The sequence below is a fragment of the Scylla paramamosain genome, chromosome 6 (genome assembly GCF_035594125.1).
Source record: "Scylla paramamosain isolate STU-SP2022 chromosome 6, ASM3559412v1, whole genome shotgun sequence".
Classification (NCBI taxonomy): Eukaryota; Metazoa; Arthropoda; class Malacostraca; order Decapoda; family Portunidae; genus Scylla; species Scylla paramamosain.
This window is the reverse complement of record NC_087156.1, coordinates 2,345,142-2,356,005: the sequence shown is the minus strand read 5'-3', so window position 1 is coordinate 2,356,005 and position 10,864 is coordinate 2,345,142. Positions and strand designations below refer to the sequence as shown.

The 10,864-nt window shown below is 39.7% G+C and overlaps 1 long non-coding RNA gene across 1 annotated transcript in view; it reads left to right on the top strand.

Moving 5' to 3' along the window:
- The first annotated feature begins 5,899 nt into the window (after positions 1-5,899).
- Positions 5,900-10,864, top strand: part of LOC135101201 (uncharacterized) — an 86,000-nt gene continuing 81,035 nt past the window's right edge. The window contains exon 1 of the long non-coding RNA XR_010269149.1: positions 5,900-6,481. This is a non-coding gene — a long non-coding RNA (uncharacterized LOC135101201). The remainder of the gene's footprint in view (positions 6,482-10,864) is intronic.

Sequence of the window (10,864 nt, the reverse complement as noted above, 5' to 3'; positions counted from 1 at the left end):
TTTTTTATTTTTATTTTCTGTTTTGTGTAACCTGTTTATTTTACAATGGTAATAATAAAACGATGGAGAGAGAGAGAGAGAGAGAGAGAGAGAGAGAGAGAGAGAGAGAGAGAGAGAGAGAGAGAGAGAGAGAGAGAGAGAATAAGATCAACTGAGAGATGCCAATCCCAAAATCGAGTACCCCAAAAGATTACACATAATTACAAGTTTCTCGGGAGTTTTGTTTGAGCAATGTGTGTCTGGTGTCATATATATAGTGATGTGTAGTATATTGTTTTTGGGTAATAAATTTAATTAATGGCGTAGAATGTAATGAAGTAAGGAATTGTTCGTGGAGGCATTTTATGGAACTTTCATATATGTTGTTAGTAAAAGCATCATGTGTCTATCTATCTATTATATATATATATGTTACGGCCATTTTGGAAAATTGGTCGTTTTACAAAATTGCCGGTCATTATGCAAAAAGACCAAATTCGTGGTCACATTGCAAAATGACCTAAATTTCTCAACATTTTGCAAAACGACCAAGATTTTGGTCAGTTTACAAAATAAACAATATTTTTGTTTGTTATTAACTGCATCTCCTGTGGCAAAAGATATTTTGGTTTAAATGTGTGCAATGTGTGTGAGAACCCATGTCACTCTAATACTCCGTGTTCTATGAGGAATAACGATGCTGATGAGTCTGTGCTTTGTTCCATCTGCAGTCGGAGTCAGAGTATTCATACTGAACAAATGAAGTCCAACATAGAACAACAGAAACAAGCCCAAAAAATGATCGATAATTCTGTGAAGAGATTTCAACCAGCCAAGGTAGGGGAAACTGTGATGGTTCCTGTTCCATTAGTTGACCGCGGACGTGCAGAGTTTCCTAATGTGAAGGCAGTTGTTTTTCAGGCATTGGACAATGGAACATATAAGCTTGGTACAAAACACGGCCTGCTTAAACAAGTGTACACTCGCAACCAATTTACTCCATGTCTAGAAAAATTCCTTTCTCTTGATGATGTTGTACAGGAGCGGGAAGTAAGTCTGCGGGAAGTAGCAATTGCAGAATCAATGGGACAAGGTCAGGGATTCGCTAAATGCTCTTGCACTAAGTCATGTATGACCAGACGCTGCAAGTGTTTAAAAAACTCTGTATTATGCAACAGCAGATGCAAATGCAGTGCCTCTTGCTCCAACAAGGTCGACACACAATAAAATTAGTTATGTTCACTACGTTTTATCATTCCCTCGCTTTTTTTTTCATCTGCCTGCTTGCTGTATGGACATTTTGTAAACTGACCAACGATAATTTTGTAAACTGACCAAAATCTTGATCGTTTTGCAAACTGACCAACGATAATTTTGTAAACTGACCAAAATCTTGGTCGTTTTGCAAAATGTTGAGAAATTTAGGTCATTTTGCAATGTGACCACGAATTTGGTCTTTTTGCATAATGACCGGCAATTTTGTAAAACGACCAATTTTCCAAAATGGCCGTAACATATATATATATATATATATATATATATATATATATATATATATATATATATATATATATATATATATATATATATATATATATATATATATATATATATATATATATATATATATATATATATATATATATATATATATATATATATATATATGATTGTGTGTATGTTTTTACTGAACTAATTTTAAAGAATTGGATCTTTCAGTAATGTTTCTTGATAGTTTCCTGCAAACTGTGGACATCCTTATTATTTCTTTTCTGATGTATATGATTCTTCAGAAATGTATTTCACTGAATTGGAAAGTTGATTTTTCTTATTTATATCTTTATTTCAACTTTTTCCATGTTCTGTAGCAAGAGTAGGAGAGGATCACCTATCGGAAGAAAGAAGACATGGTTTTCTGTAGATGCGGAAGTCCCAGGAGAATGAGCGTGTTGGGGAAAATTAAGCTGTGGGGACCCTTGAGGGAAGCAACACAAGGAGAGAGAGAGAGAGAGAGAGAGAGAGAGAGAGAGAGAGAGAGAGAGAGAGAGAGAGAGAGAGAGAGAGAGAGAGAGAGAGAGAGAGAGAGAGAAAGTAAATGAGGATTTCGAGTCCCACTGACATTCACTCATGGAATGTAATCTTATCTCCCTGCTGATTGAATTACGTATGTAGTCTACATCGACAAGGAAAATCCTCGTTGCTATATTCGTCACTTAATGTTTCTTATTTTATTAACTTTATTAAGAATGATTCTTAACTATAGAGGTTTGATTCAGCCCAGCTCTTATGCTTAGAGTTGTGCTTAACTTCCCAAGTTGTGCTTAGTCTAGGTCTTAAATTCAGGACAAGTCCGACTGACGCTGACACTGATGCTAGTAATTAAGGTAATAATTACAGTGTTATTCAGCCAATGGGAAATGCAGCTCTGCAGCAATGATGACCTTGGACCTTCATGTGCCCTGTTGTTGGACATCATCAGCTGACACTTTCAACAAGTGTGATTAAACAATTTACATTATTTATTGTTGTTACTACACTGATCAAACTAAATACTCAATCTAAATTTCATACGATTACAATTTCTTATATATATTAAAGAACATCCTTTAGCACCATTGTACATATCGGAGACTAGGTTTGGAATTTCATAAAAGTTGTATGTCTCTCTTAAATGTTGAGTGAAAGTACTGTGTTGGGTTACGTGAGAATCTGTCTGTATTTGGCCACTGGCACAGTCTTTCTTCTATAAACAGTCTCCCCCGTCGTCTTCTGTTCCATCTCCCCGCCTTCACTGCTGGGGGGGGGGGTGCAGACACTCGGAATCTCGGGAACGCAACTCTGTATTTCTTCACATGAGTCTTGGCCTCGTACACAGAATGAACAGAAACATCTGAGTTTATCTCTTTATACGTTTTGCGTTTTGAAGACTCTGATGTATAAATGTTAGCCTTTAACTCATTTAAATCTTCAGATAAATTATCACTTTAAATGTGCAACAAATCATCTATATAGTCACGGTTTGATAATTATTCTCCACATCTTAGAGAAAAAGCGTCTCTGCCCGCGCTTAACTAAAGAGTACAAAGATGGGTATCCAGTCTCTATATAGCGTACATCATTATAGGTAGTTAATGTTACATCTATACGTCAATAGGAGACACTTTAATGACCAGCTGTATAATTTTATAATCGGTCAAGTCCGCATTCAGCCAGAACTCACACCCATACAAAATAACAAAATAGCTGACATAAGGTAAACATCAAAGACACTTTTTTTTTTTTTTAATTCGAAAATGAATATCATTATCCTTTCTTAAGAAAGACATAAATTTCAACACGTGAGCCACCCTGCCATCGGCGTGAGTCCTGACCGATGACGAAACTGATCCGTCGGCAGTAAACCACAGGTAAATATAGCGAGTACAACGCTCCACCACCAGCCCGTCCATGAACACTGGGTCGCTGTCGCCTGGTGTGCCGTGTATTACGAAGAACTTGGTCTTACATGTGTTCTCCTTCATACCGTATTCATCACAAAACCGCTTTTAAAAGAGACAACTTGCTAATCATTCCTTCACGTGATGTTGAAAGCAGTACAGTGTCATCCATGAGAATCAGAACGTGCAACCATTTTAGGAAACCTTCATCTACACAGTTCTCATTAATTAATTCAATTAAATCTTTAACATATATTATAAAGAGCAAGCGCGAGAGCGATTGAAGGTTCCTACTTTATAAACCAAGGTATTATTTCCAAGGTGAAAGCTTATCTTTCGTTCTTTTATTGGTGACATAATCAACACTGAGTCACGGTGACAACATTACTGAATGTTATTGTGAATCGGTGTGGTTGACTCAGACGAGGTTGTCACCATATAGTAGTCTTTTCTCTCTCTGAATCTGTTTTGTGATGTTTGGTTCAGTAAGAATTAGCGAGGCTGTGGAAACACCAGGTGTCTAGAGTTTGTGTATTTACAAGATATACACACGGTGGCAAGACTGCCAATCGAACAAGCCACACACCCGAGCGCCGACAGCACCCCTCTTCCCGCACCCACTGCCACCGGCACCGCGGGCGGCAAAAAATGACATATCAAATAACAAATTTATTATTTCAAAAGAAAGGTTACAGTTAAAGTAATGATAATACTATAGATATAATGAAGAAAATATGTACACCCTCCCCTGTTCTTATATCCCCCTCTACATCCTCCACATATGAACATTAAATAAACACATTCCCCTGACCTCAGCACATACAGACCAGGCAGAGAGGAGGAGAAAGACGAGAAAAAGGAGAAAATTTAATACAATAATAATAAAGAAGTAAATAGATAGAAAAATCATATCAACAACAACAACAACAACTAACCCTAAAACAGACACTGCATCATGGTGACAACATTAATGAACACTGCATCATGGTGACAACATTAATGAACACTGCATCATGGTGACAACATTAATGAACACTGCATCATGGTGACAGCATTAATGAACACTGCATCATGGTGACAACATTAATGAACACTGCATCATGGTGACAACATTAATGAACACTGCATCATGGTGACAACATTAATGAACACTGCATCATGGTGACAACATTAATGAACACTGCATCATGGTGACAACATTAATGAACACTGCATCATGGTGACAGCATTAATGAACTGATGCTGATGACACCTCTTTATTCTGTCATATAACTGACCCTTCAAGTAGGTCTCTTTTAGCCACCCAATTGAGTTCTGATCTTGACCTGGTTCTCTTCTTCTTGGAGGACAGTAAACGGTTCTCCTCAGAGAGGTTTTCGAGGAGACAGTTCATGTCAAAGCTGCTCGTGTTCTTGATTTTAGGGGGAACTACCTCGTCCCTAATCATCTTGAGGACGTATTCCTTATCCAGTTTGATGGAAGAGAGTCAGAGGAGTGCTTCCGCTCCTTTGTCTCGCGCTACCTCTCTCATACTTGGCAGGACACCCTGTGTGTTTCCTTGATGGTTCTTCCTACCCATAAAGCGCTTTTGATTTTTCTTGTCTTTGGTTGGGTGTGGGGTTTTTTTTCCCTAGCATTGTTCTTTGGGGTTAAGCCTACTTGTTTTACAAAGTATCGGTTCGACCTTTTTTTTTTTTTCTCACCCTAACTACAGTCTCTCCTGTGGTAAGTAGCAGTGTGCACTAACTGAACCAGTCTCTCTAAAATACAAGCTTTAACGCCTTCGGCGAAAAGCCTTTTTTTTGGGGGGGGGAGACGAGTGAAGCTAGTGCACATCAAGTTATCCGCCCTTGCTTCGCTCCTCCTCCCTTCTCTGGTCAGGACCCTTTTTCGTTATCTTGAATGATGATTCCTACTAGGAAAGCTTCCCGTTTTCTCTCTTCATTACGCTAGTGCAGGCTAGACTCGTCTATGTGTTTTTTGGTGGGATTCTTTCGTGATCATGTATACCCATTTCTTAAAATGAGGATCTCGTTGCTCCACTATAGCACTGTGCACTAGCTGAACGAATCTCCCTAAAATAAAGTGGAGAAAGGTGTCTTACTAATTTCATTTGCTATCCATAAAATTTACCCGTTTTCTGTGAACAGGTGAAAGAGAATGGAAAAACAGAGATAATAAATACAGGTATTATAAAGCAAAAAATTACAGTGGCAGTGGATAACTTACACTGGCTGCACATAAAGAACATCAACAAAACAACATAAAAAATAAAAAAACAAAAACAACAACAACAAATGAGAGCCGATACAGAGGCAAATCCCACGACCACCACAAGACCAAGATGTTTATAACTTCTCCCAGCTAAATATACAAAAGGAACTACTCAGGACAAGTTTCTATTAGTATGATTAATCTCTTATATGTAGCAACTGTGAACGTATTTCCTGTCAATTGTTAGAATTAAAGAACCGAACCGAAATCAAAGCCAACCGGTTAGGCTTAGTGGCTCAACTTCGTTTCGATTCAGTAGTGGTTGTTTGCAATGTGCGGTTGGCGGTGGTGATGGGGATGCTGGTGGCCAGGGAAGCTTATAAAGGTGGTGGCCAACAGAGATACGGAGCTTTGGCGGTGGTGTTAATGTCACGCTGTGTATGTTAGCACTCCTGGCGGTGCAGGGGTTACGGAAAGTGAGAAGCATACACAAACTGGTGCTCCACTGAAGAGTACAATTAAGACAACCACATATTCACTTGTTGGCGGAAGACAGGAGAAGATGATTAGTTTGTGTGTGTTTGGGGCCGTATTCACGAAGCTGTCCTAGGGAGTCTTAGCTATGAAACGTGTCATAGCTAGGACTAGATGGTGCATTCTTGTAAACTGCGCGAGTCTGCCGTAAATTCTCGCGGGATGCTACGGCTGGGTCCATCCACCTCCCCGCGACTTGCAGAGTTGCCTATAGTGGCGTTAACAAGCGTCCGCGTGAAAGGGCCATAACTCCTTGGCCGTAATCGTATTTCCAAGAATCCTGTAATCATCCTGCTGCTGACGGTGTCCTGGTGGTGGTGAGTAGAGTACAGTTTAGTGTTTATTCAGCTATGTTGAGTAAACTTTTATTGCTAGGCCCACGATGAGCCATTGGTCCTTATGACCAATGGCTATATATATATATATATATATATATATATATATATATATATATATATATATATATATATATATATATATATATATATATATATATATATATATATAATTTTTTCGCGCCTGGAAACCTGATACTCTTCTGTTTTTTTTGTTTGTAATGAGAGAGAGAGAGAGAGAGAGAGAGAGAGAGAGAGAGAGAGAGAGAGAGAGAGAGAGAGAGATAACTAACTAATGCAGAGATAACTTGTTGAAGGAATGAGTTTTGCTTATGAAGTACCGTAAAGTGAACTTTAAGTTTCTGAAGCCACGCGTCAGCTTATCTACTCCTCGTACCTGATTCACGGGTTGTATAATAACAAAATGCATCTGTTTGTAGGTGCAGTAGAATACCAATCTCTCTCTCTCTCTCTCTCTCTCTCTCTCTCTCTCTCTTTTACTAGAGGTCATACTTTCACGTTAGTCAATCAACACACTTTTTTCGAGAACATACTGATAAAAAAAAGTAAATGATGTACTAAATTGCATTAATTTTATCTCCCTTGATAGCTTAGAAAAAAAAAAAACATTTATTCCTGTATGCTTTAAAGATAAACCACCATACTGCTTACGATACGCCCTCCCTGTATCGTGATCGTAGCCTTCCGCTCTTTGTTTATAAACAAAAGCTTGACTGCTGTGAACGGTTTATAGGGGCTATTTCATCCTTATATTTGGCAGATCTTTTAATCATGTCTAGCTATGTTGATGACAGCACGCTGTGTTCGTTGCAGTTCTCTTGTATGCGGCTGTCCGCCTGGTAACTGCACATGCTCAGAATCCAATGTTTACGAACAAAGGCATGTTGATAAACATATGTGTCTAGCGGTGCTGTCCACAACAACATGATGACTGAAGACTTTGTTGAAAGATTAGCCAAATATAAGAATTAAATAGACCCTGTTAAGTGTTTACAGCAGTCTGGATTTCGTTTGTAAACAAGGAGCGGACAACTACGAACAATGGGACAGCTAGGGACACACATGGTACATTAACACAACCAAAGTTGCAGTTTTCTCATTTTTAATGAAGACAGGAGTGCATCGCCATCAGATTTTACTTCATTCTTACCGCCAGAACACTTGGAATGGCTGAGTCTGATAAGTGAACTAGGTGAGGAAAAGACGCACTACGTTATGAAATATCCGAGTCCCTCATCTCAATTACTTCTCAACTGACTATAACGGATTTTATTATGTGAATTTTCGTTATTTCTGTGATAGTTTAACAAGGACTGTGCAGAATTAGGAGGAAAATAGAAATGAAAATCCGACTAATAATTTCTGTGACCTTTGAAAATTGTCTCAATGAGAGAAACAGGCACTTCAAATACGGGCAATAGTTCATAACTTTATATAAGCTACCCCAAATATATCCTTTTTCTCTTTCACTAATACTATCTGCACGTTTTCTATCTTCTCGCAACACGGTGAACTGATGTGTTCTTGGCCCCGTATTCAACGTCTTGATCTCACATCAAAATTTATTTTCAAAACCCATAAAGACAATTAGCAGAGTTTTCAAGGGTGTGTTTCCCTTTGATGATGCAGTCTTTATTGAGCTATCACTGGAATCATGAAAGCACACTCGAAAATCCCAAGTTTTCACTGCAGTCTATTTTACGTCAGTAGTTGTATAAGTTGCCGAAACATTTCAGAATACCATGTTTGATTACCAAATGTTGGTGACCGATAAAAGACGAGCAGTCATAGAGATTTTGAGGTTCTCTGTGATCACTAATCTACTGAACGCTTACGTGTCAAACATATGCTTTCCCGCATCAAGATGTTGTGTAATCAGTAAGCATATTGTCACATTGTTTCTTGTTCGCAAACAACTTTTTGAGACTTTTTTTTTTTGTCCTACAGGTAAATTAGAAATTGTGAAAGGTATTCTTTCATTCATTTTCTCTGTTGTAAGTGGCTGTTAAGACTTTCATTGTGTTTTTGATGCTGTGTGTCGTTGCATGCCGCAATGAAAGACTTAAGAAAAGGAAGTGGAAATATATATAAGAAAAAAGAAAGAAAATTATGATGGATTAATATTTATTTATGCTTTAGATTCGTTGAACGTTTTCCTAAGGACTTCTTCGGCCTATATGATAAATATAACAGGATCTAATTTCCGAGGGTATTTTAATAGCTCTTGTGATAGTTTAACAAAGGATCTGCATCGTCAATGGAAAAATAATTATTCCAATACGACTAGTCATCCCTGCGCCATTAAAAATAATTTTGATAATAGAATAAAGCTTTGTCAAGAAAGCGTACATACAATTAACTGACTAACTAGCTGTCTAACTGACTAGATAATTAACAAACTAGCTAACTAATAATAAAAAAAAACAAACAAACAGAAAACACGTGACTACACCCATTAAAATCCAATGGGCGTGATTGAAGAATACTTTCAACCAGAGTGAACGATCAGCAGGACCTGTCTCCGCGTGGCCTAGAATCAGGAGAGGCGGAAACAAAGAGAGCAACGGGATGCCTTTTGGAAAGCCTTATTCTTCGTGTGCATACCTCACGTGATGGTGGTGGTGGTGGTGGTGGTGGTTGTAGTGGCAGTTGTGGTGATGACAGTAGCAGAACCGAGGTATTTCGCCATTGCATATCCGGGAAGCTTGATTGTTAATGTTGTTTTATACCAGGCCCACGTAGCAATAAAAGTGATAATAATCATAATAAAACCACGGTAATAGAGATACTTAGACATAATATATATACCTTCCAGGATGTTCACTTGTTTTGGGGTTAGATATTCTCGTTTGTTGTTGTTGCTGTTGTCGTAGTCATCATCATCATCATCGTCATCGTTGTTGTTGTTGTTGTTGTTGGTGGTGGTGGTGGTGGTAGTGGTGATGGGGGTGGTGGTGGTGATGGTGGTGTTCTTGTCGTTGTTGTTGTTGTTGTACGTAGTAACAATAGTAGTAGTAGTAGTAGTAATAGTAGTAGTAGTAGTGGTAGTAGTAGTAATAGTAACAATAGTAGTAATTGTAGTAGTTGTAGTAGTTGTTGTTGTTGTTGTTACTATCATGTAAATCCTCATCGTTATCATCACTATCACAATCATCATTACTACCATCAACATCATATCACTAATCGTGGCGTCTGTAGTGGGAGGCTTGAGGACACACACACACACACACACACACACACACACACACACACACACACACACACACACACAGCCCTACATCACCCAGTCCTCTCCGTGCTGGCCGCCATGCCTGTGTGTCTGCGTATCCTGGCGGACACACTGACTCATTAGCGGCGAGTGTGCAGTGCAGGGATGTGTGACGTAGGGAGGTCTCAGGTGGCGTGTTCCCTGTGGCCATCAGATAACAGTGATACCATTGGCTGATGAAACAATGACTCCTGTATCATGGAGCCAATCAGAGATGAGAGTAAGATTGGCCAATCCCAACACGCCTGCAACGCCCGGTATGTGTGGCGGGGCCCAGCATGAGGTCCGGGAGGCTGGGAGACTGCCGCGGGGCTGCCACCGATCAAAGGCATAGCAGCGCGCATCACCCCGACAAATAACCCTGGTTCTGAAGGAGCCGCTGGGTATTTTTGTACAGCTGCTTGAGGTGTGCATGTCGCTCCCTCGGTGCTGGCTTGGTCCGGTCCGCTCTGCTCTGCTTAGCCACACTGCACCCTGTTCTCTTTGCCCCTGCCAGTCATTTATGTGCGTTCCTCTTCCCGTTGTTTCCCATTACAAGGCTCCACACGGCTGCGGCTGAGGTCAAGGTGGCTGGGTGCTTGGCGCCTGAGGAAAGATGCTCTAGGTACCTCATCGCGTCCTCCCGGAAGCCAAGGAGGAATGTGAATAGCCTTGATCACTCGACCAAGGCAAAAAAGCTGAAACTGTGAGCCGGAGAGGAAGACGGTCATAATCCTCATTGGTTGGATGTGCGGCTTTACCCAAGACTATGCTTACGATATGTTGTTATTTACATGGCACCCATCAAATATTATCTATGCTCTTAGGAATAGGAGAGAGGGGGGAGGCAGGCAAGGCTTATATTATTGATGATGAGCGATGCCTTCACACTGTTGGTAGACACTAATGACGCATTGGTTTCTGCACGTCACCATTCATAAGACATTGTAATAACGGCTCATTTTAAGTATAGCTAATCCGACATCTTGACTACGAGAGAGAGAGAGAGAGAGAGAGAGAGAGAGAGAGAGAGAGAGAGAGAGAGAGAGAGAGAGAGAGAGAGAGAGAGAGCCCGTCATATACATCGAACATCGAAC